This window comes from Lissotriton vulgaris, chromosome 3_1 (assembly GCF_964263255.1).
Source record: "Lissotriton vulgaris chromosome 3_1, aLisVul1.2, whole genome shotgun sequence".
Classification (NCBI taxonomy): domain Eukaryota; kingdom Metazoa; phylum Chordata; class Amphibia; order Caudata; family Salamandridae; genus Lissotriton; species Lissotriton vulgaris.
Window position 1 is genome coordinate 289,577,681 of NC_141689.1, and position 26,405 is coordinate 289,604,085.

The 26,405-nt window shown below is 44.1% G+C and overlaps 1 protein-coding gene across 28 annotated transcripts in view; it reads left to right on the forward strand.

Moving 5' to 3' along the window:
* NEDD4L (NEDD4 like E3 ubiquitin protein ligase) overlaps nucleotides 1-26,405 on the forward strand; it is a 1,724,212-nt gene that overhangs the window by 1,224,061 nt on the left and 473,746 nt on the right. The gene's annotated exons all lie outside the window — the stretch shown is intronic.

A 26,405-nucleotide genomic window follows, 5' to 3' on the forward strand; every position in this document is an offset into this window, starting at 1 on the left:
AGTGCCAAAATAAGTATGGAAGTGAAAGACAGGTACATCCTCAGGTTCATAAGATTCCACTGTGGAACAAGCTTAACTCACCTTTGAGATGGCAACCAAGGACCCCATTCAATGGCTTTGTTTTAAAAGGTGAAATTCCATACCTTCTCGGTTGCCTCCTGCATTTGAAGTAGATGTTTGACTTTTATATCGCATCCAGATATGAAATGAAATAGTAATGGAGATTTACCAAGTTGTAGATGTAAAAGAGTACACCTACTGCACCATGCTTAACTATTTGAATTATCCACAAGCTAGATAATCCACAAAAAGTTTAGCAAAAATGTGCATTTGCACATGTGGCTTTTGTTTATTTCTTTTCTTCAATGTTTTCCTTGTGGAGTACTCAAACTCGAAAAAAACTTTATCCGGCACAATTTCATTGAACCATAAAAGAACAGACAGTATAAAATGTTGACATTACCACAAATAAAATACAGTTTAAGAATCAAAAGTGCAAAAAAACGGCTTGGTTAAAAACATAGACCACTAGATGCCCCTAAATGGGCTTACCCATGCAACCAAGTGAGAATAACTTCTACAGCACAGGTAACAACAGTTTAAAAGACAAAGAAACTATTCTAATGAAATAATATTCAATGTTGTATGGCGTGTGGCACACTATGTTAATGTTGGTCAACTTTTTTTATCCGTTGTTTTAAATCCGTTTTTTTGGACAACTTGGGTGCTAGTGGGTTTCTCCTTCTGACCCACGGAAGTGAAACTTGAAGTCAATGCGATGTGCACTGCTAACTTAATAACGAGTGCCCATCTAGCACTCCCTTTGAGATGTGGTCTTCTGTGTGCTCCTCTAAGTAAACCAGAAGTATTCAAATGAAAACAGTAAACCTGACTTGACTTTGAAATTCTTATGTTTATCTTGTCCACATTATCATCCTCATTGTTACATCACAATGATCGCATTCACTGCGGGTGGTACCGCTTGTATCACTTGTGGAATCACAGTCTATACATTGGAATCCATTCAGCACTGTGAATCACTATGCATTTCAGGACTGAGCCCTTCTTCAGGGTAAATGCGTTTATTCTAGAAGGAAAAAGGCATACAGTTGTAATCCAGGGATGTCTAAGCTCCCTCATTCTAGGACAGGTTTACATTGGTCAAAACAACAGTGCTGTGAAAAGATTGACTTAAATATTGGTGCAAACGATGGTGCTGTAGAAAAGTTTTAAAAAAGTGTACTTATCCTCACAATCAAAGTGTCTTAAACAAATAGTGCTCTTGGGGAAAAATAAACTGACATAGAATAGTGGGCTGTGTTATGTTAAAAACTGGCGCATTGACGGTAGTGCGAGGTCGGCGAGATTATTGAATTGCGTTAGTAGTGCGCGGAAATATGCTTAATGCTGCTGCCCTTGTGATAGTGAATGGGCATTTCGGTAGGATATTCTAAGTACACGCTGTTCGTGGCTGTGACCGCAGTGTCTTTAGTTTGGTGAACAAACGCTCTGTGCCGGTCTCATGATGCGTGTTTTGAGCCGGTAAACTTTAACTTAAAAAGCAGTCTGAAACACCGCGTGCGTTCGGGTTAACAAACAGTGCCCTTGAGGTCTTACCGCTTGTATAAACGTTGTCGGGCTCTCTCCGCTAATAAATTCTCCCGTGAATCCGTAACCGGCTTCTTCGGAGTCCTGGCCGATCTCCGATGATGTCAATTCATATGCGTTAAGCGTTAGTGTGTATCTCTATGGAAACTGAAAATGTCCTAAAATCATGGCGGCCATCTTGGAGTGATTAAAAGCCAATGCTTCTCCAAGGAATAAAATGAATACAAGTGTAAACGCGCGCAAACAACATAAAAATATGTATAACAAGTGGGAAAAAAAGTGAAAGAACAGCGTAATGGCTATTATGGTGATGGTAATTGCGTGTGTGGATAAGTCGCTAACCTAAGGGTGATTCAGGTTACATATGTGTTTACACAAATTTGTAAGGGTTTAAAAAGAAAAAACATGTCAGCATGCTGAAATGGTATACACGTTATAAAAAACAACTATATTCCATGCGTTCATTAAGTCCCTTTGTGTTACAAGAGTCTAACTTCTTAATACAGTACATTTCACATTGCAACAGATTTTCCTGTTATCAGTACCTGGTTTCACAGGAAAAACCTCCAAGATCAGGAATCTTAACTGACTTATATTGTGGTTATTGATGGTAAAATGTGCGGCTACTGGCGCCTTCATGACTTTTCTTCTGATGGTGATTTTGTGTTCCGTCATTCGAACTTTCATTTTTCTCTCAGTTTTTCCAACATATGGGAGTCCGCAAGGACATTTAAGTAAGTATACCAAATTTTTAGTTTAACAAGTTGCGTTGGTAAACAATCTAATAATTTTTCCGGTGGTGGGCTGATTCAAGGTTGTTATTGCAGTGGCTGCAATTTAAGCATGGTTTGTTTCCACTGTATGTCACACTTTTACGTGTTGGTTTGGTCTCAAGTACATCTTTATGGTTCCTCGAACGTTGGTATGCGAATAAAGGTTTAGAATTGAAAATTCCTTTAAAATCTGGTTCATTTTCTATCATGCCCAGTTTTTGAGTATGATTTTCTTCACCTGATAGCTCCTGGTCGAGAATTTGGACACAAACACTGGTCTGCTGCTGGTTTTCTCCCTTTCTTGAAGTGTTAGTAACTCTGATCGATTGATGTCTTCTGCCCTTTCTTTTGCATTGGTCAAGACTGTTTCTGGATATTTTCTGGCCTTGAATCTTACGAGCATCTTATTCTGATTCTTCGTATATGTATTGACTTGAGAAGATATTCTTTTCATCCTTAACAATTGTGAATACAGTATATGCCTTTTCAGGGACATCGGGTGACAGATTTTGAAGTGCAGAGAATTATTCCTGTCAGTACTTTTAGTATATACATCTGTCTCAATTTTATTGTCTTTACACGTTACTAAACGTCCAGAAATGCGATGCTTTCTGTGCTGACTAAGTGTGTAAATTGAATGTGATCATCAATATTGTTGATGAATGCAATGAAATCCTTGATCTCATCTGGAGGTCCCTTCCATATAAGGAAGATATCATCAATATACAGCCAAAATCTCAAGATTTTCTCCTTCCATCTCGGGTTAGTTAAGATGTTATCCAGTTCCAGGCGATGCATAAACAAGTTTGCATAGTTTGGAGCCGCACATTTGCCCATAGATGTACCGGCAAGTTGTAGGAAAAGGTCAGTATTCCATTCAAAATAACTGTGGTACAGGGTATATTGGAGTAGTTCTAAGAGAAAGATCTTTAACTCTTGTTTGATGTTGTGGTTGATCAAAAATGATTCAGTGGCTTCTATGCCTCTGTTGTGCGGAATTGATGTATAGAGAGCACATACATCGATGGTACATAAGGTTATTGTCATGTTTGAATCCAAGGTGGTAGCGTTTAACCTGGATTACAACTGTATGCCTTTTTCCTTCTAGATTAAACGCATTTTCCGTGAAGAAGGGCTCGGTCCCGAAATGCATAGGGATTCACAGTGTTTAATGGATTCCAATGTATAGACTGTGATTCCACAAGTGATACAAGCAGTACCACCCGCAGTCAATGTGATCATTGTGATGTAACAATGAGGATGATAATGTGGACAAGATAAACATAAGAATTTCAAAGTCAAGTCAGGTTTACTGTTTTCATTTGAATACGTCTGGTTTACCTAGAGGAGCACACAGAAGACCACGTCTCGAAGGGAGTGCTAGATGGGCACACTGTTATTAAGTTAGCAGTGCACATTCTAATGAAATAATACACAGCTCAGCTTAAAACAGCAACCACAAAATGATACCCAGGGAAGCAACGCCATAATAAAAACAAGCTGTAAACAGCCATAAGGAGAACCGTATAGTATTGGCATGGACTACAATTAACAGGTTATACTTTTCATAAATCTGATTGCACTTCATATAGAAGAGGCTATTCTAGAGCATATTATATGGTCCTTTTGTGCACTTGGGAACCGTTGTGCACTTTTGTAATCCCTAATGCTGTTTTCAAGAAAGATCTGTCTCAAGAAAAATTTCCTTGGACCGACTTAAGTGTCAAAATAATATAGAGTGCTCGCATGGGCTTTGATTCATGATGCAAAAGGGAACATGATGATGTACAATGCCCAACCCTTGCCTTGTAAGAAGAAATTGATGTTGAATGTTGGTCACCAAGGAAAGGTACAATTGGAAACCCACAGGTAAGGTGTCCTATGAATAGGAAACCATTGTCGGTTTCTCAACCACATCAAAAGCCCGCTTTTTTTCTAGCTTCTAAAAAAGAGGCCTATTACTACTGCACTTTTGTGTAAAACTGGGATTATATGGGGCTATGACAGCATTTGGGTATCCAACAATGATTTGGAGACTTCTTTGAGGTAAAATAGCCACAGGATATTAAAAACATGGTCTAGCGCTAAACAGTGTGTAATTATGCTTTTAGTAAAAGCCGTTTCGGCTTTAGGCCAAATTGGGTGCCAGAGCAAAATGGGCTTAAGAGGGAGCAAGTCCTCCAGGTGGCTTAGCCCCATGTCCTTATGCTACATGATTGGTGGAGTAGAGGCGGTGTACACAGCAAACTTATAAGAAACCATTCTCTTCCATCTAAAAAGAGCAACAGGAAGAATAACTCCACTGCCCTCCTCCATACGAAGCAGCAGAAGGCGCTCTTGCTTTATAAATGTTGAAAATGTCCATAATCTGTCAACTGCCAAGTTGCTCAGACTACCTCGCACACTCTACTCATGGATCATGCATTTTGAATATGTTGAGACTATAAACTATTGTTACTAAAGAGGATCCCCAAGTAGCAAAATGAATTAACATTCATGATGGGCTTGCCCTTTCTGGCTGGTCATCATAAACGTTTTTGAAATGTTTATCAGTAATTTCTTAGTCTCCATCAGGTCCACAAAAGCGACAAACAATCTCTGCAGCCCGACAATGGTGCTAGACATTAGGACTGTGTTGTCTGCATATAGGAGTTCAGGAACCAAATTTCCACCATCTGTGGGCGAATCTGCTTGTAAAGCGTGCAAGGCACCATCCACACCATTAATATAAAGAGAAAAAGAAAAGGGGTCAGGACGTACCACTGCCTAACCCCTCATGATGTTAAACAAGGCGAGCATTTTCCATTGGGGCCATAGCAAACCTCTGCAGATAGATTTTTGTACATCCAGGACAAAAGTAAACAATATTATGGGGGGACCAAGAAAGAGCAATGTCTGCCATAGAGTTGAATGGCCCACCAGATCCTTGTGGAGTAATTCCTCCTCTGTCACCTCTATTAAATGTTAGTGAGTTCATTTACTAAGCACCTTTACGTGACCCAGAATAGTTTTCAATGAGAAACACCACAGTACAATTTAGACTAGAGAATGCCTACAAATTTCCAACATTTTGGTTGTAGTTTCACTGGCTGACTCATTCAGCCCTGTTCGCGTTCCCTAAACACAGACTTGCTCATAATGGAGCGTCAAGCCAGTAAGTATAATTTTCTGCCTGAATAAATGAATGAGCGTTCCTGAAAATCCACGAGTTTTGATCATGTATTTTCAAATGTGAATCCAATTTTTTTACACACTTAAGTGAGACAGATGTAGACAATATTTAATAAGTCAACTCCCAGGTTACAAGTGACAGATAAGAATAAAAGCACCATGTTAACGATCAGAGGGTTTCTTCTTTGTGTTTCGGGAATTTAGAGGAAAATGGTTGCATCAATGCAGCATATTTTATGTTCTTAGCTGAATCTAGTTGCTGAGCGCAGGCTTATTTACTATTGTGCTTTAGAATGTGCCAGGGCACGGTTAGTTTTAGTTTAGGATGTGAAGTTCCGCAGAGCATAAAAGTGAAACCAAATATATGGCTACCGTCTACAAAAATTTATCTGAACCAACTGATGTTTATATTTCGATACATTTCATATTAGAATTGTTTTACCTTTGATCTACTATTTGATTAAGATTGATGCAAATGCACAGGTTTGTAATACACATTTTACTCTAGGATTAGTATTTGATGCTAATTTGTATTAATTGAGAGATAATATTTTATGATTTATAAGCATTATACAAATTATCTTGAATTAGTGAGCAAACTGCAGTTATGTCAATTCTTGCACTATTTCACTTGGGTTGTCGTGCATTTTGTACTGAACAAGACCATGATAAAGTTACTTTCTCGGCCCCATTCATTTTCGATTCTCATTTCTTTGTTTGCATTAAATACACATGTTTGTTATTTATCGTAGTCCTGCCTTTCATCAAACTTTAGGTTGTCCACTTGCCTGTATGTGAACAGTGCATGCCCAAGCAGTGGGTGCCAGTTGTTAGAATACGTACTGGAAAACCTACTTTCAGATAAACTGTGTTTTTGCGATTCCATTTGCAAATCTGAAAATACAATATTTATTCTCACTTCGAAACAGCTTGTTTAAATTGTTTGTACATTTTGAAGCTTCTGATTTGCATTTAGAAGCATTACTGAATGCGTATATAGCGTTCTTCATTTGAGTTGGAAAGGAATTGCTCATAATTGCTTTTAAAAATGTTATAGGTTTTCCTTGTATGTATGTAAATGTATAGGCATTTATATAGCGCACTACTTACCCGTAGGGTCCCAAGGCGCTTCGACCGCTGCGAAACCCTTCCTGGCTTCCCTGAGAGATGGTCCCTTAATGGGTATCTCCAGGGTAAGACCAGGCATCCCCGGCGGTCTGGTGGGGCCGTTAGTGAAGATGAGGCAAGCTAATGCCCAGAGTTGCCGAGTGTGATCGCTGATCAGAGTGGGCACCGAGGCGAGAGAATTATCGAGTCTGCTGACCCTGGTCCAGAAACCTGCCTCGCCGGGAATCGAACCCTGGTGAAAACTGCTTCCAAAACATGCAACTTTTTAATAATCTCTAGAGTAAAGAAAAAGAAGAAAAGGCTTAACTGAATACAGTACCTTACGTCAGAGGCAGTCTGAAAAAGATACCTTTTATAAATACGTTAATGTTGACAGACTTAATGCAATACGCTTAGAAGGTGCTACAGTTATCCTGCTATTTCTATTACTTGTTAAAACCTTAGTTGACAAAGCCAAAACAGGTGTCGGCAGAACCACCAGACTACTCTGCCTGCGTTGTGTCCACAGAATCCTCTGCATCATCAGAATGGTGGGAAGCAGTAATACTGTTCTGTTCAAATATACTAAAATGTATCCATTGCTAAAACCCCTTCATCTCACCTCGAAATGTGGTAACCCTGCATCAATGCTGTCACCCAGCTACAGGGAAAAATCCTTCTCCAATTGACCCAAAATCTTCTGAATCAAACTGAAATTACTAGGATTGAACATCCATTCGTTGTAATCCCTTTAATAACTAAAATTCCAATTGGCCACCTAATTTTCCCAATATGGAAGATACGGTGTATTCAGAATAACGGCCTTCTCTAGACCGTAATCCCATGATGAATTTGTAAATTACGCTAACCTTTTGGACCTGCAACTGCATAACCAGTTTGTGCTGAGCATTCAAAGTGTTTTCCATACGAAATACCACTGAACTATTTTTCACTGCACCCTGAAAACCTTTCACAGCAAACCTGCCTTAATTCACAGATTATTTGTGTAGCAGTTATTCTCACATATTTAACTTCTGTCAATCTTTTTTTTTTTTTTAAACCTTTATTGTTCATTTCAATAACGTTACAGTCATGGGCCTACAACCACTGGGGCCGGCCGCTAATCAAATTAGAAGCAAGTATAGTACAGCATAACACAGCTCTTCAGCCGACATCCCTGAGGTCCGGCAGCGATTCAGGGTAAAGTTCGTATTGATCGCAGACTATATGAACAGGATGAAGTAAAGGTTTTATTTTATTTTTTATATATAACTTTATTAACAATAAATAAACAATAAAAAACAAGGCAAAATAGGCAATATCGATGGGTACTTGCTCTAGGGGGGGAAGAAACCACGTCACAAGTCAATACACATCCCTGATGTAGAATGAGAAAGAAAGGGGGGGAGCAGGGGGGAAGCAGACTCACATGTTTTCAAAGATCTAAACCATACTAGGAATGTCCGACTAGGGAGATTACGACATTTCAGGGCTATTTATGAGGGGAGGAGTACACATCTCACCCCGGTATAAATTCCATTGGTCCCAAATTCTGCCCCATTTCCTCGGTCTACCACGGGCCACATACACCGTTTTTTCCCGAAACCTGCACCAGTCCATATTCTCCTTCCATGCTGTAACAGTGGGCGCCCTTTGGGACCCCCATAATTGTGCTATGTCTCTATTGGCTATCATGTTCCCAAGGGTCGCCCACTGAGTCTGCGCTACATTATAATCAGTTGGTTCCCAGACATTCAGCAGACAGCGCCGGGCTTCGGGCAACAACGAAACTCCCGTGACCTCCTCCATAACTGCATGCACTCGATTCCAGAACACTACCACCTCTGGGCAGTCCCAAATTATGTGAAGGAAAGTACCCGTTAAGCCACATACACGCTTACACATTCCATCCACTGAATAACCCATATGGATTAGACGGGGCCAGTTATAAAAATCCTGTGTAGAATTCTGAGTTGCACCAGCCGGAGAAGGGCCGGAATCGCGACCTCCTTAGGAGAGTATATCGCAGCTTGCCAATCCTAGTCATCCAACTCCAGCCCATCGCTGGTCCAAGCCTCACGGAGGCGCAACAGTAGTTCTCTTCCAGGGGATACTCATTAATAATCATAAGCACTAAATAATCTCCGCCCGTGAGCGGGAACCCGTAACATATAACAATATACATATATATGTGTGTAATATATATAATTAGTACATAGTACTAAACCAAAAAATACACATGTATAAACCATAATATGCAGCCCAACATATTGTATAGGCTAATAAGGCCTTATTACACACTTTCTGCAGAATGAAAATACTCCATACATCAATGCAATAAACAGGCTAGAGCCTAGAAATGCATTTCATAACATAAATACCTTTTTATTTTCATCAAATAATCTGTTGTAAAAGGCAATTAGCCTAACAAGGCTGCATATGAATAAATATCGGTTTACACCTTGCCTTTAAGGCCCCAGAGAATCTGAGCACTTTGCCTTTAAGGCCTCCAGGAGCAAACCTGCTCCCATCATGCACCACAGGTGACAGTTAGGTCAGTTCTTTTTTTCGGCTTGTTCTGTGAGGAACCTGGAACTTGAGCTAGGCTAAATTTGACTTTATTCAGTCAAAATTTGTTTTTTTCCTGTCTTTTTTTGACAAAATGTACTTTTAGTGGTGGTTTATCTTCTTTTTCTGACTAAACTGTTGGAGTTTTGTAGTCAGTGATGCCACCTTTATTTTATAAATGTCCTTCCTGTGAGAAGAAAATGTCAAAATCTGATCCACACTCTGTTTGTGTGGTTTGTCTACCTTCTACTCATAAGGTGGAAGATTGTTATCACTGCCTTAACCTTTCCAGCAGGACTTTCAGGGAAAGGGAGAAGATGCGGCTTCTAGGTCATTTGGAGAGAGAAGGAAAGGGGCCTAAAAGCTTGATTTCATTTGGAGGGCCCTCTTCTCGTGTAAGTCGTCGAAGATCTGCTTCTCCTGAAGTTTTAACCAAGAAAAAGCGTCTTCAGGAAGCATCGAAAGAGGTTCGTTCAGCGTCGAAATCCCCTCCATCGGCGTCGAGGACATCACCGATGAGGCAGAAGTCGACGTCGATGCAGTCGCCGTCGAAGAGTCTCTCGACGTCAAGACATCTGTGTCGGTTGCTGTCAGGACGACGTCGGGGGTAAGGAGTTCGACGTCGAAGGAGAAACATCACTCGACGTCGAGAGAGAGGCAGTACTCGACGTCGAAGAAGAAACATCACTCGACGTCGAAGGAGAGACGACGGTCGACGTCGAAGGAGAGACGACGGTCGACGTCGAAGGAGAGACGACGGTCGACGTCGAAGGAGAGACGACGGTCGACGTCGAAGGAGAGACGACGGTCGACGTCGAAGGAGAGACGACGGTCGACGACGAAGGAGAGACTACGGTCGACGTCGAAGAAAAGATGAAAGATGTTAAAGAGGAAAGTGAGGTCGACAAAGAAAGTGAGATTGACATCGAAGGATGTTGTGACGTCCAGACATGAAAAGAAGAGGAGAATGGAGTCTCCATCGAGACGTAGCTCGAAGTCTTCGCATGCTTCAGGCTTGAGGCATGAAGAGAGAGTATCAGTGGCTAAGTCTCCCCCACCTGCTGAAAGGTCGGCATCGAGACATTCGAGATCAGCCTCTCGGACCTCCCATAGGTCTATGTCGAGGTCTGAAGTGATTCCACTGCCTTTGGGGGCTTCTACACCTCAAGACCAGCAGGACAAAGTTCAGGATTCTTCGGTGGTGGCTCACTCTGGTTCGACTTCAAGGCAGTCGGCGTCAGAGGAAAGGCAAGTGGTTCCCAGAGAACAAACTCCATCTGGTTCACCACGGTCTGAGCGGAGTGGCTCTTCAAAGTCTTCCAAATCTTCACTGGGGATTCAGATTGTGCAAATGTCGCCGGAGGGCTCTCCTGAGCGTGCAGCACAGCCGATTAACATGTCACCGAGGTGGTTGGAAAGCCTACGACACTGGAAGATGCAACCGAACACTAACATAGCTAGTAGGAGAGTTGCTGATGCTCAAAAGGTTGTGACTCCTAGGAGATCACGTTGTAGGTCTCCGGTAAGAGGCAGATCTCGCTCTAGAGAACACAGACGGGGGAAGTCTGTTACTCCCGAAAGGCGGAATAGGACTCCTACATCATCTGCTTCTTCATCGTCATCTCCAAGTAGAAGTTCGTATAGAGACTATTCTCCTACAATATCGTCAAGTCCCCCTTGGAGGGTATCCCCTGTGGATGACTTAACACCTTTAACAATGTGTTATGTCGTGCAGCAAAGAAGTTCAACATTGTGATGGCCGTTCCCCAAGTGACATCTTCGGTCATTTTTGAGACTTTGCATCACAAGACTTCTGCTAGACCTCTTCTGCCTTTGGTTCCGGGTCTGTTGGAGCCTGCTATGAAAACTTTTTTGACTCCATCCACGGTGGGTTCAGGCCCTTCTAGAATTGCGAAGAAATATAAGGCTCCTGACCAAGATACTATATTCTTACGTTCTGATCCGCCTCCAGACTCCCTTATAGTGGCGGCAGCCAGGAAGGCGCATTCTGCAACTATTGTTTCCTCTGCCCCTCCTTAGAAGGACAGTAAGAGCATGGATTCCTTAGGTCAGAGGGTGTGTGGCACTGCTGGTTCGGTGATGAGGGTGGCCAGTGCAGCAGCCTTACTGGGCCGTTACGATCGTCTTTTGTGGGATTCTGTGGCTCGGTTTGCAGACAAACTTCCAAAAGAAGATCAAAAAGACTTCCTGGAAATTGTAGGCGAAGGAGGTTTGGTTGCTAATCAGAGTATTAGTGCAGCTGCCGACTCTGCGGACCTTGCAGAGCATGGCTATGCGCATGGGATTTGTTCTAGGCGTTCAGCTTGGCTGCGTCTTACTGGACTAAAACCTGAAGCCCAGAGGAAAATGGTCAACTTGCCGTTCAATGGGTCTACATTGTTTGGGTCTCATGCAGACGACGAAATGGCAAAAATGAAGGTGGAGTTGGATACTCTAAAGGCCGTAGGTCTAGAGAAGAAAAGAGACTTTAAACGTCGAGGAACTTTTCGTCCCTACGACAAGAGGCCTTTTCAACAAAAGAATCAACAAACAAGTTGGTCGCAGAACCAGGGTCAGAACCAACAAAGATCGCAGTTCCAACAGCGTCGCCCTGGACGAGGTAGAGGAGGGAATAGGCAGCAGTTCGCTGCTACCAAACAACCTCAAAAACAATGAAGGGAGTCTTCCTCCTCAGCCGTGGACCACTCCGGTAGGAGGAAGCATTGTGTCATTCTTAAACGAGTGGGAGCAACTGACAAAGGACAAATGGGTTATTGGTATCATTCAGAACGGTTACCATCTCCGTTTCAAAAAGCCACCTCCTCTCGTTCCTCCAAAGACAATGGTACATTGGAATTTGAAGCTTTTACAAAAAGAAGCAAGAATACTTCTAGGAAAGAAAGCCATGGAGAAGGTTCCTCCTCAGCAGAGAAATCAAGGCTTGTATTCACGGTTTTTCCTAGTGAGGAAGAAGGGTCCGAACGCGGAATTCAGACCGATTCTGGACCTGAGGCTTTTAAACGAGTACGTTCGGAAAGAGAAATTTCGTATGCTAGTGCTTTATCAGATCTTCCCCCAACTTCATCAGGGGGACTGGATGTGCTCCATCGACATGAAAGATGCCTATTTTCATGTTCCCATTTCCAGGAAACATCGCAAATTTCTCAGGTTTCAAGTATCTGCTCATCACTTCCAATATGCAGTGCTTCAATTCGGCCTGAAGTCAGCATATCCTTACTTAGACGACTGGCTACTGAAGAGTTCGTCCCCATCTCTCTTGGAGGAGCATCTGTCATTATGCCTCCACCTCATGCGCAGGCTGGGCCTTCAAGTCAACTTCCAGAAATCTATCATGAATCCGACACAGCGGATCCATTATCTGGGGGCCCTGCTGGACACAGAAATAGAAAACGTGTGTCCTTCGGAGGAGAGGTGTTTATCGATCAAGTCCAAATGTAATCTTCTTCTTCAGACCAATTACCCGACAGTTCGGCAAGTGTCCTCTCTCCTGGGGTCCATGGCCTCTCGCATTTTCATTGTTCCAAAGGCAAGATTGCACATGCGTCCTCTGCAGCAGTGCCTAGAAGATCAGTGGAAGCAGAGGACGGGATGCTGGGAGGATCGGATTTGTCTCCACCAGTCTGCAAAAGATTCCATCAGGTGGTGGATGAAGAGAACGCATTTGATGAGAGGGGTGCCTTTTCATCAGGACCCTCCGACGCAGACTCTGATCACGGACGCCGCTCATATGGGCCCTCTTCAGGTACAAGGGCTATGGTCAGATTTCGAGAAAGGATATCACATCAACCTGCTCGAACTCAGGGCTGTCCATCTTGCTCTAAAGTCTCTGGCTCTATCTCTACAGACTCGGTCCCTCCTGGTGCGGACAGACAATACAACAACAATGTATTATCTAAACAAGCAGGGGGGTACCAGATCCAGGACTCTGTCCCTAGAAGCCCAGACCATCTGGAATTGGTTGCTAGCAAGAGACTTGTCAATAACAGCTGTCCAGCTACTAGGGTCTCTCAATTAACAGGCGGACGATCTCAGCAGAGACTTCGTCAAAGCGCACGATTGGGTGCTAAACAAAGAAGTCGTACACAGTATTTTCCAGTCATGGGGAACTGCAGATATCGATCTGTTCGCAGACGCGGCAAACACAAAATGCCCCGTCTTCGCGTCCAGATTTCCCCAGAAAGGGTTGCAAGGGAATGCCCTTTTGATAGACTTGTATCAGAACTTACTGTACGCTTTTCCACCAACGCCTTTGATACCGACAGTAATAAACCAAATGTACAAGACCAACTCCAGGATGATTCTGATTGCTCCCGAGTGGCCTCGCCAGTGGTGGTTCCCAGATCTCCTTCAGTTGTCGGAAGTGCCACACAGGAGGTTGCTTGTCTCCCAGATCTTCTGTCCAAGCAGAAGGGGCGAGTGTTTCATCCCAATCTGTCATCTTTACGCCTGGCAGCATGGCTCCTGAAGTCATTCAATATGGACACTTGCAGCTGAATCCGGATTTTATGCACATTCTAAAAGAGGCAAAAAGACCTTCTACAAGGAAATCCTATGGTTTCAAGTGGAAAAGTTTTTTCCTGTGGTGTCAAAATAATGATATTGACCCGAGTCATGGTCGGGAACAGGTGATTTTACCTTATCTGTTATACCTCGCAAGATCTGGCCTGCAGTTTAATTCCATTAAAGTCCATCTTAGCTGCAATTACAGCCTACAGAAAGTCGCCCACTCAGATATCCTTTTTTAGGATGCCTGTGGTGAAGGATTTTCTGGAGGGTTTACGGAAGGTGTATCCACCAGTCAGGTCTCCTTCTCCACCTTGGGAGCTTAATGCGGTGTTAACCAAGTTAATGGGTGCTCCTTTTGAGCCTATACATAAAGCTTCTTTGCAACACTTGACTTGGAAAGTAGCGTTCCTTGTAGCTATTACTTCTGCTCGTAGAGATAGCGAGATTCAGGCTCTATGTTGTAAAGAACCGCTCACTGTCTTTCATTCAAATAGGGTGGTACTCAGGACGCATCCTACTTTCCTGCCCAAGATAGTGTCGGATTTTCATATTAACCAAACCATAACATTGCCTACTTTTTTCCCAAAGCCTTCTAGTTCTGCTGAAAGGGCTCTGCATTCTTTGGATCTGAAGAGAGTCTTAAAGTTTTACTTAGGACGAAGCTTTAAGAAAGACCGACCGTTTATTTATCAATTATGGTCCTACTAACACTGGTTTGGCAGCATCCAGGAGATCCATTTCTAGATGGATTGTGTCCTGTATCCTTCTGGCTAATCAGCTAGCACATAGGTCTTTATCAGGAAGACCTAAAGCCCATTCTACAAGGGGAAAAGCTTCTACCACAGCTCTTCTTAAGAATGTGTCTATGTCTGAGATATGTAAAGCAGCGACGTGGCGCTCAGTGCACACGTTTACACGCCATTATTGTCTTGATTCAGACACACAGGCTGATGCGCAAGTGGGTCAAGCATCTCTCAGAAATGTATTTGCTAGTTCTAGCTAAACACTGTGTTAAATTTGTTGCTATGCTGTTTTTCTGTTCGCCCGCGTCTTGTGGGTATGAGCTTGCTACTCTATTCAGTGCTTATGACTATTAATGAGTATCCCCTGGAAGAGAAGGATTAGTTACTTACCTGTAATCCTAGTTCTCTTTAAGGGGTATACTCATTAAAGTCATAAGCACCCTCCCGCCTCCCGGGGCGAGCAGTAGCATTGAGGTTTTTTCAGTATGTATTATGAAGTTTTTTAAGTGCAGGTTCCTGCTAAAGGTTACTGTACCGTACAAAAGAACTGACCTAACTGTCACCTCTGGTGCATGATGGGAGCAGGGTTGCTCCTGGAGGCCTTAAAGGCAAAGTGCTCAGATTCTCTGGGGTCTTAAAGGCAAGGTGCCAGTCTGATTTTCTGTACACAGACATTTATTCATATGCAGACTTGTTAGGCTAATTGCCTTTTACAACAGATTATTTGATGAAAATAAAAGGTATTTATGTTATGAAATGCATTTCTAGGCTCTAGCCTGTTTATTGCATTGATGTATGGAGTATTTTCATTCAGCAGAAAGTGTGTAATAAGGCCTTATTAGCCTATACAATATGTTGGGGTGCATATTATGGTTTATACATGTATATGAGTATTTTTTGGTTTAGTACTACGTACGAATTATATATATTACACATATATATGTATATTGTTATATGTTCCGGGTTCCCGCTCACGGGCGGAGATTATTCAGTGCTTATGACTTTAATGAGTATACCCCTGAAAGAGAACTAGGATTACAGGTAAGTAACTAATCCATCTGTACGATCATTGATCAATTTCTTATATATCAAAGAAATGGTACTCTCCGGAACATGTCCGTCCAGCACCCGATCTTCGAGAGGGGATGATTCCGGAATTGCGACCCCGGCCGGAAAAACTGAACTCAGTGCATGGCGGATCTGCATATAGCGAAAATACTCCTTATCACTAAGTTCGTATTCCACCTTCAACTCCTCAAAGGTCTTAATCCTATCTTTATTCCAGAGGTCTCCAACCCTACAAATGCCAATCAGATCCCACTTCTCAAAGCTCTTCGTCTTCCATAAGCTGCCCAGTCTTTCAGTTACGTAGAGCGGTGTTGCCCGGTTGAAGCAATCTGACCACCCCATTGATGCATTCGCACTGTGCCACACTCGCACTGCAATCTTAGTGGGTCCAGATAGTTTACCTCTGACCGACTTTGAGTAAAGCGCCCTATTGTAATCTCCACCCGGCAACTGCCACTTATCCATTTCAAACGCGGGATTTGGCATAGGGCCATACATTGCGTGATTAATTGCACCCAGTTGAGAGGCCCAGTAGTAGTGCTTGATATCCGGTAGTGCGTTACCCCCGTCATACCAAGGCAATGTCAATTTAGCCAGGGCGATACGCGGACGTCCGCCCCATATCAACTGCCTCTGTAGACTCTCCACCTCTCGGAAGTAACTCGCCGGTATGAGATCAAGCGTGTTCTGAAGCGCGTATAAAAACCGTGGTATGGACATCATCTTGAAAAGGGCTGCCCGTCCGAGAGGGGACAATGGCAAGCCACACCAGGCTGCAACGTCAGACCTCAACCGCCGGAGCGGGGGAAGCAAATTAAGCTCATAGCGAACGGCGGGGTCCAGTGAAATGAAGACCCCCAGATATTTAAAGCCAATCTGCGTTATCTGTATCGGGCAAACACGTGGCAAGGGGGGAGCGTCTCCAGTAAGTACATAAACACAGGACTTAGTCCAGTTAATCACCAGACCGGAGTTCTTCCCGAACGAGTTAAGCACATCAAACAGTACTGTCAACGACTTCCGAGGCGATGTGAGATATAGCAAGATATCATCTGCATAGAGTGATATTCGATCCTCGAAATCAGGGGTCCATCGAATACCCTTAAGCAAAGGCTCCCATCGCAACCAAGCGACTAGGGGTTCCAAGGCAAGGGCGAAAAGCAGTGGGGACAATGGGCACCCTTGTCGCGTGCCCCTCCCGAGAACAAAGGACCTAGAGACACTACCATTTACCACAACCTGGGCCAGTGGTTCCTCATACAGGAGTTTAACCCAACCAATGGAACCAGGGCCGAAACCAAACTTTGCAAGAGCAGCCCAAAGATATGGCCATTCCACTGTATCGAAGGCCATCGTGGCATCCAAGGAAACCAAGATGGCCGGCTCGCGCAGCGACTCCGCTCTCGCCAGGACACCATGAAGACGACGCAGGTTTAATGCGGTATTACGATGTGGAATGAAACCTGACTGATCCGGATGTATCAAGTCGCTAATCACCTTTATCAGTCGGTTTGCCAACAATTTTGCCAGAATCTTGGGTTCTGCATTCAGGAGCGATATAGGCCTGTAGGACGAGCAGCAATCCTGTGATTTCCCCTCCTTATGAATCACAACAATGGTTGCAAGTCGTTGATCACGGGGAAGGGAACCGACGTCCCGCGATTCCGAGAACATTTCACGGCAATACGGCGCCATTTTGTCCGGACGCAGCTTGTAAAGCTCGATGGGGATACCATTTGGGCCCATAGCCTTTCCCGAGCGGATAGAGATCGCTACCTCATCGTCAGAGAACTCCGCATCCATCAGATCTCTGTCAGAATCCGATAAACGAGGCAAAGCAATGTCTCGTAACAACAAATGCGAGTCTTCTTCCGGTCTATCTGAGACTGGTGAATATACCTTATGAAAGTGTTCAGTAAAACACGCCACTATCTCTATCGGGTCTGAAGCACACACTCCATCCACTCTCTCAATCACGGGAACCACACGACTCGCCCTCTCCTTTCTATCCAACCTGGCAATCAGTTTCCCGGCTTTGTCTCCAACATCATACAGCCGTCCCTGCTGCTCTCGACTCATAGCTTTAGCCGCGTCCGTTACCAGGGCCCTATAGTCAAGCTGTTTGAGACCAAGGACGTGCAACTTATCATGTGTGATACCCGACTCCAATTCCCCCTCCAGCTCAGTTATCTCGGCTTCCGGCCGCACCACCTCCTCATTCTTACTTTTCTTTGCGCAAGCAATTAACGACAGTGCCTGACCGCGGATAACCGTCTTGAAGGCCTCCTACAGTGAAATTGAGGAAGACAGTGACCCCACGTTTTCGGCAAAATAATGGTCTAAAGATTTAACCAACTCGGCCCGGGTCTTAGGGTTACGAAGATGCCAGGGATTGATCGGAGCCACTCGACCCTCGGAGCCCATCTGCATGTCCATCAAAAGCCACAGTGGGGAGTGGTCCGAAATACCCCTAACCAAGTGTCTAACTTCCCTCACCGAGGTGGCCTGTGCCACCGGCATCAGGATATAGTCAAGCCTAGCGAGGCTACCGTGTGCACCGGAGTGAAAAGTGTATTGTGTCGGTCCCGGGTGCAACAGCCTCCAACAATCTACCAGATCCAGTGTCTCCAAGAAGCCACCCAACCAAGACCGTGATTTCGTGAGGTCCCTGGGGGGGCTGCAGTCCTCCCTACCGGAGACAACTGAATTAAAATCCCCGCCCATAACAAGAATACCCTCAGGGAGCCCCAACACTATTCTTCCCAAATCAGCGAAGGTCATTGTTTGTAAACCCGGTGGAACATACACACAAAGTAATGAGATCGTCCTCCCCTCCCACCTACCCGTGATGGCGGCATAGCGCCCCCTATCTTCCAGAATTGTCATCTAACTCCAGGGGGAGGGAACTCCTTACTAGGATACCCGCTCCCCTAGATCCAGAAGTAAATCCTGAGTGTGCGATTAGACGATAACCTCGCCGATTCATGGCATGGCACGTATTGCCGACCAAATGTGTTTCCTGCAGTAATACTACGTCCGGGGAAAGACGTCTCAGAAGCTGTAACACCACTCCTCGTTTTATCCTGTCTCCCAGACCATTAACATTCCAACATAGTACCTTCAACCCCCTACCCCCCATCCCAAAAGTAAGGGCAGAATCCACCCCACAGCGAGCAGAACACCCAGATCAAAATACACAACAATACATTGCCTTGAAACAAGAAAAAAACGAACCAGACCACCCCCACCCCCCCCACCCCCCAAGGAATCCCCAGAACACATCCCCCCACCCTGCACCCCTGCGTTAGACTCAAAAGCCACCCCAACTTGCAGTGTGCCTGTTGCCCTAACATTAAACTAGTCTACAAGATTAAAACCCACGGAGTAGGGAGAGCCCCGTCCCCCTCACCACCTCTGGGTATTATACCAGTCGTATTGCAAGTACAAAAGTCATCAAACCACAGCTGCAAGTTCTGTGTACTGTTCGAGAACCGGTTACCACTCCTCATTCTTGTTCCAGCGGGCCACCTTCCGCACCTCCAGAAAGTTCCGAGCGAGCTCGCTGCGTAGGCAATGTATCAAGCCAGTCGCTAACGCTCTCGGGTCGATCAAAGAAGAATGTCCGTTCGTTGTATTCATCGCGAAGCCGGGCTGGAAAAAGCATCGCATACTTAAGGCCCATGTCTCTCAGTCTCCGCTTTGCCCCTTGGAACCCCATCCTTTGTTTCTGAACGGACTGGGTAAAATCCGGGTAGAAGCTAACCGTAGTGTTCTCAAACTTAGTGGGGCCACCTGCCCGTGATGCCTGCAGGATAGCGTCTCTATCCCTAAAGTGAAAGATTCTGGCAATTATAGGTCGTGGAGGGGCGCCCGGTTTATGCTTCCCACCCGGTACTCTGTGCGCACGTTCCACAGCAAAAAAGTTGCTGAGGCCTTTGGGGGCACGGTGGTTCAAAATGAGATCTTCCACGAGGAGGTCTGTAGTCAACTCGGTCGACTTCAGGGACTCCGATAATGCGAACGTTGTTGCGCCTTGCCTGACTTTCAAAATCTTCCAGTCGGCGGGCAAAAAGGTCGCTGGAGGACCGTAGATTACGAACCTCCGTTTGCAAGTCGGACACATCTGTCGTGAGGCTGGAGGTCTTTAGATCTAGAGACTTGACCTTTTCGTTGGTCTTCGCCAAATCTGTCCTGATCAGGTTGACGTCAATCACCACCGTGTCTAGCTTTAGAGCCAATGTCTCGTATTGTTGGCCTATAGAGGTCTTCATGTTAGCAATGGCACCCATGTCATCACATAAGGTCAGATCATCCATTGCAGCCGAGCCATCTCCGGCCTCTTCCAGAGACCTACTCGCACCACTGGGGGTCCCTTTAGGCTGGGTATAGCGGTCCATTAGGTTCGATTGGATGGTGCCCCCTAGGTGTGTGGTTTTGGTCCTCCGCTTCTTGCTGTCTGGTCTGCCCACCATGTTGAGCGATGTGCCCCGGAGGGGCCTCTGGGACCTGGTGAAAATGGCTCCTCACAATTCAGCCCAGAAGAGTCTAAATATGGGTCTTGACAGGCAACTACACGACCAGGCGAACTAGACAGCCTTCGCCGAGCGTTATTGCGAGGTTCCGACCGTGAGCCGCCGAGGTTGAGCGGTGGTAGGCTTGGGTAAAAAAATCCAGAAACAAAACCGAAAGTCCACCCAGGGGCGTAAGTCAGTTCCCGCTGGCCGTTGTTGTTCAACTACCACCTGGGCACCACGGTGACTCGAGTCCCAGGCTGTTCCATGGAGCAGACCACTAAAATTCGGAGTGGCGTAAGTTCGGCTCCCGGCGTCCAAATCGATTTCTGAAAACAGCTATTATGTCAGCTGGGTTGTGGCCTCAATAACCCATCGTCTTCATCAGGATTAGTGACAGGATATATGCGGGAGGCGGCGAGGGTCTCGGGAGCTCTGTGCTCACGCGACCATCTTGGTTGCGCACGAAGCTCCTCCTCAACTTCTGTAAATCTTGTGTCACTCCCTTCAGAGTCCTCCATCCTAGACTGCTTGCTTCTGGCCCCAACAGAAAAAATCTGGTCTTATACCAAAAATCGCCCAACCATTCCATACATCCATAATTTCCAACCACCATGTCTACTTTTTCTTTACGTCTTACATCAAATGTAATAGACTCTCTCCATGCCAGAGCCGATTGCTTAGTCCTTTTGCCTTGAAACGTTTTGGAGAGCACAATAATGTAGTGTTTAAAGAAACACTGCTTGTATAGAGGCTGGCAAAAGTATATATCCTGAGTCAACAGACTCCATGTGACAAATTCCTACCTTCAGAAATGTCTTATCTCCGAATTTGTGAGCCTTAACGTCTAGCATGGTGGCCTCAAAACAGCATCTACTGTGTCTTTGTGAAAACCTTAAAGCGCAAGTAAATACTGTACGGAGAGGCAACACAAAAGAAAAGATATTGAACTATTATAAATCCACAGAATGAGATCGGGAGTCTTCGATGTCTCTGTTGCTTCTTTCTATTTTCAAGAGTTGAGGTATAAAATTCATGCAGCCAACGCATTTCACCCTGAATAGGGTTCATCAGAGCAGCGTTATTCTGCAATGATCAAATATAAAAACATCAGCTTCTGAGCAATGTTATAGCTTGCTCTTTTTATAGGCACACAATATGTCCAGTTAATTGAAAAAATGAAAGCAGAAGCAACCGTGCACATCCAAGTAGAGTTTCACTCTGGTAAGTGAAACAATGGCCGTATTTGCCAAGATTATGCTGTCATGAATCTGAAAGACGCTGACCGAGGTACTTGTGGCTCGTCTCCTATCGCTGTATACCGATGATAGACAGAAGGATGAAGGTTGAGTTGACCTGCAGGGATTCGAACCTTGTAACCATGAGGTGGAACACAGGCCCCTACAGTACACACATTAGTTAACTAAGCCACCAGACTCATGCTTTATGGGTTTCATCAGCTTGTCTCTAATATTTGACATACAGAGGAAGGCTTGTAAATTTACTCCTGGCAAGGGTGGAAGTAAAACTCCATCCATGAAAGTGAACTTGTTACCTCTCAACAGATTCATGTATGAGCAAATCTACACATGCTTATTTGCTCATGCTAAAATGCAGTTTGGAAATATTTTCTAGGAATACGATTTCCTGACCTACTTCTGTAAATTCTTGTGAACTCATGAAAGCTGTAAGTCTTCACCAATGCAAGGACCTTTACCGTGGCTGCACTTTTGCAACTTTCCTTAAGAAATGGGCTCCTATTTAGCTCTGGCGTTAACCACCACCTTTTTCTTTTTTTTTTCTTTCTACTTTGCTCTTTCACAAGGAGCATATCAACACAGAAAAGTAGTTTTGTTCAGTGCCAGGAACTACTGTGGCAATGTGTGGTTTGAGACCAAAAATATTTTTGCTTTTGCCAATGTTTGTTATAATGATGAGAGCCTGGCAGCTCCCACACAATAAGGTTGTAAAAAAGCCAAGTCAAAACAAGACACGCATTGACAAAACCAAAAGGCTGGCCCTCAATGTGCCACCTATTGGCTTTGCCAATGCTTTTTTATTGTTATGATTCCTATAATTTTGTTGTCACTGGTTACACTGATTTTCCATTATGTTTATTGTTTGGCAATGCCAGCATGCCTCAAAACATTTTACTAAATGATGCTTCAAAGAAATGGTACCTAACATTTCCCAGTAGCTTAGCAAAATGTTTTGTATCTAGTAACTAGTTTTTAACATTTTATTTTGAAAGCAAAGAATCATATTCACTTAGAAACTTGTGCATATATTTTTATTAAATCAGAGAGCATCCTGGAAGCATTATAAGTAGCCTCATATTCTTAAACTTTGCAAACGTGTGTACACATTTTTACACTGGAACCACTGTCATTAGTGAAGTCTGAACTTAAAACATTTCCTTAAAGCGCTCACCATAATAATAAAGGCATTGTATTAATGAACCATGAAGACAAGCTCAAATAGCATTAAATATGGACACAAGTATTATCTTAACTGCAGACAGTGCCCTTCCCTGATCCATAATGTGGTACTGTAACCTGACAGCGAAAGGGTTTGTGCTGCAGGGAATTGGGCCTGCTTGTCCCAAGGACAAAATAAACATGTTCTCCTTAACCCCAAACAATATGTCCTGGGTGCCGGGCTGTAAGAATTACACACCCCTGCAATCCTTCCTGAACTAACATTGCACAACCCTGTTCTAGGTGTATTTTCTTATATTGGACTATTGTTTCAAGGGTGAGAAATGCCCTATTAGCTTTGTGTTTCTGGAGGCATTCAATGGTATGTGCATTTTCATAAGAAAAGTATTGCGGAATGCCTGCAGTAGGTGCTTTGGGTAGAACCCTCCCACTCTGTGGTGACTTCTGTTTAACGTGTATTTCTCAACAAGTGTGTTTTTGGTATGAGACAAAAATCCAAGTCCTTGTTAATACCTGGTCTGTTTTTTTGGTCATGTGTCTCTTTAAGTAATACAAGGTCAACGAATCATATTTAAATGAGTAGTAGGGAGCAACTGAGTGTAACAGTCAAACTGTCCAGTTGGCATCATCCTGTCTGTTCATTGGTAGGAACCTACTGGTCAGATTGTACAGATAGTATCAGAAATGGGGTCACTAATTTGAGATTGGGAGCAGCACGTCTACCAACTCTATAAACCCTCTCTGCTGGTTAAGTCAAAACTCAGATCGGAAAGAATTTCTGCTCAGCCCATGGTAGCTATTGCTTCAGCTGCATATAGTCCCCAGAGAAGTGCATGCTAAGTTCCTCGGTGCCAGTAATTTCAAATTAACAAACACATCGCAGTAAAAATCCAGCAATACGAATTCATAAAACCAGATGAATGCAGAATAGGCTGGATCAATATCATCAGATTGCAAAGGAACTTTCCATAGACTACTGTCAGCACTAAATTGATTCGTAACATTCCCCATCTCTGTAACTGAAATGTGGATATAGTCCTCCCAGAGGTTGCGAAAATGGAGGGACAGGATAAAAATGATCCCCGATGGGAAAGAGGTCTGAGTCTGGCATATCCGGGAGAGAAACTATGCGGAGACTTGCAAACACTCGCACCTCCATCCATTTTTGCAGCCGAGGGGAGGACTGAAAGTTTCAGTTACAGTGAAGGGGAATGCTGCAGGTCAATTTAGTGTTGGCAGTAGCCTACAGAAAGTCCCTTTACCTATCTGATGATGAAGATCCTGCATATTCTGCATCCGTTTGGTTTTTTGAAGAAGTATTATTGGATTTTCCTGTTTACAATATAGAACCGGTTGGCCGTGGCCCTCTCTTTCTTCCCCTGCATTTATCTTGTGTTGGAACATCTATATTGTGCCCTGAAGAAGGTGTGAGATCAACTGGCCCCTTTACACCAAACCGTGTGTCTGCACCTGTGCTATTGCTTCTTTGATATTGCAATGGAACACCCTGTACTCAAACAACATAGATAATCACATGTCCTAAAGTGTATGAATAACCAGACTAGATAGAAAATGTACAAAGATATGCCCGACATAGACCCGTAAATGTTTCTCAGGCCATTTGTTTTTCAGAAAGATCAACTTTTACCACTCATTGTATCTGGGGACCGTTTATTTTCTTTGGTTTCATGTTGGTTGTGTGTCATTGAGGCATGGTATAAGATAGTTTTAATTTGTCATTGGATAATTATTTGGGTATGAGGGTTATGTATGAAGTCTGTAAGTATAGTAAGTTTTAGTCTGAGGGTGAGATGGTTCTCTTTTGTTAAAGCATTATGGATAAGTTACTATGTTCTAAAATATTGATTATGATCATAAATGAAGAGAAACATTTGATGTAGTCTACATAAAAAAGTATTCTGTTTTAACATCTATGTTTAACTCTTGATATAGAGCATTGAGTTGGAGTGGTCTTTTTGCCTTTTTTGTACTGCCTTAAATAAGACCTTGTGCTGGAATAGAAGCCAGAGATTTAGGAGAGGGGTTGGTGAATGCCCTCCTATCAACAGCAAAAGGCATCTAGCTACATTGTGAATTTTTTACAGCTGGCAGAACAAGCCTATCCCTAGGGGTGTTAAAATGACTCTATTTATTTATTTATACAACTTCTAAAGCGCACAAATACCCTTGGGTGTCTTGGCGCTAAGGACTAAAAGGGAAGGAGTGGAGCGAGCTGCTTATTGATCGGAAAGCCAGGTTTTTACTTGTTTCCTGAATGTTAGCAGGGTGGGACTGTCCTTGATCTGCAGAGGAAGTGAGTTCCAGAGCCTGGCGGTGGCCACTATAAATCTTCTGTCACCCCACGCGGCTTTCTTAGTTCTTGGGACGAACAATAGATTGGCTTCTGAGGTGTGCAGGGTTCTGCTGGACGTGTATGTGCAAAGAGCTTTCTTCAGGAACTCAGATCCCATGTTGTGGGAAGCCTTGTAGGCAATGCATAGCGCCTTAAATTTGGTTCTGCTTCTTATGGGCAGCCAATGTAACTGTCGGACCACCTTGGATATGGACATAAACTTAGGGGTACCAGAGAGTATCCTTGCGGCTGCGTTCTGCACCAGCTGCAGCTTGCTTAGAAGCCTTTCCTTAGCATTAATGAAGAGACCGTTGCAATAGTCGACTTTGTGTCATAACCAGTCTGCTTATAAGAGTTTTGCCTGCACCAACTGGAAGAAAAGGTAGACTTTTTTTATCATCCTTAATACATAGAAGGTTGAGGATACTACTGCGTTGGCGTGGTGTATGAAAGACAGCTTGTTGTCGAACATGACAACCAAATTTCTAACCTTTTTGACAGGGGACGGAGGTAAACCCAACGCAGCTGGCCACCAAGTAGGGGACCAGCAGGGGGAAAGGTTGCCAAAAATCATCACCTCCAGTCTTATCTGAGTTTAATTTAAGGCAATGATTTGCCATCCAGGCACTGATGGCCATCTTGAAATCCTACAGCGACTGCCCCTCCATCATTGTGCACTGCTAGCACCAGTTGTGTGTCATCTGCGTAAGATGTTAGACCCATCCCGTAAGAATTGATTACTCGCGCCAGGTCCGACACATATATGTTTAATAGGGTCGGACTCTATGATGATCCTTGTCGCACGCCACACAGGAGAGCAAATGGTGTAGAGTTGAAGTCACCTAGGCGCACTAGCTGGGTTCGATTAGATAGAAAAGAGACAGAAGAGCTTTGGCCCTGTGTCTGACGCCAATGGCTGAGACACAGTCGATCAGAGTGGCATGATCGACCGTGTCAAAGGCTGCTGATAGATCCAACAGCACAAGGACCGTGGCGCCTCCACGGTCTAACACCATCCTGATTTCATCTGATGCCTTGATGAGGGCGGTCTTCGTGCCATGGCCCTTTCTAAAGCCAAATTGTGTGTCATCTAGCAAGTTGTTTTCATCAAAGAAATAAGCCCGTTTAGTGTTCATGATCTTTTCAAAGATTTTTGCTGGAAATGGAATACATGCTATTGGCCTGTAGTTTTTAGTCTCTGCTGGATCAAGATTATTCTTTTTTAGCAGAGACTTGATGATGCCCTTTTTCCAGATGGAGGGATAGTTGCCTGTACAAAATATCAAGTTGCAGATGTTTAAGGTTAGGGCCTCTCAGGTCAGGGATCAGTCTAAGAATAGATGGAGGGCATGGGTCATCGGGAGAACCAGATTTGACAGTAGTAATCAGATCCACGATCTGTTCCAGAGAGACCTGGTTAATTTCCGAGAAGCTAGGAATGGATACATTCAAAAGCTGCTTTTGCTGTTATGACTTGACCTCTGTCTTAATTGCTGGCTGAAGTGGTAGTCCGACACCTCGCCGATCAGGAGACCTTG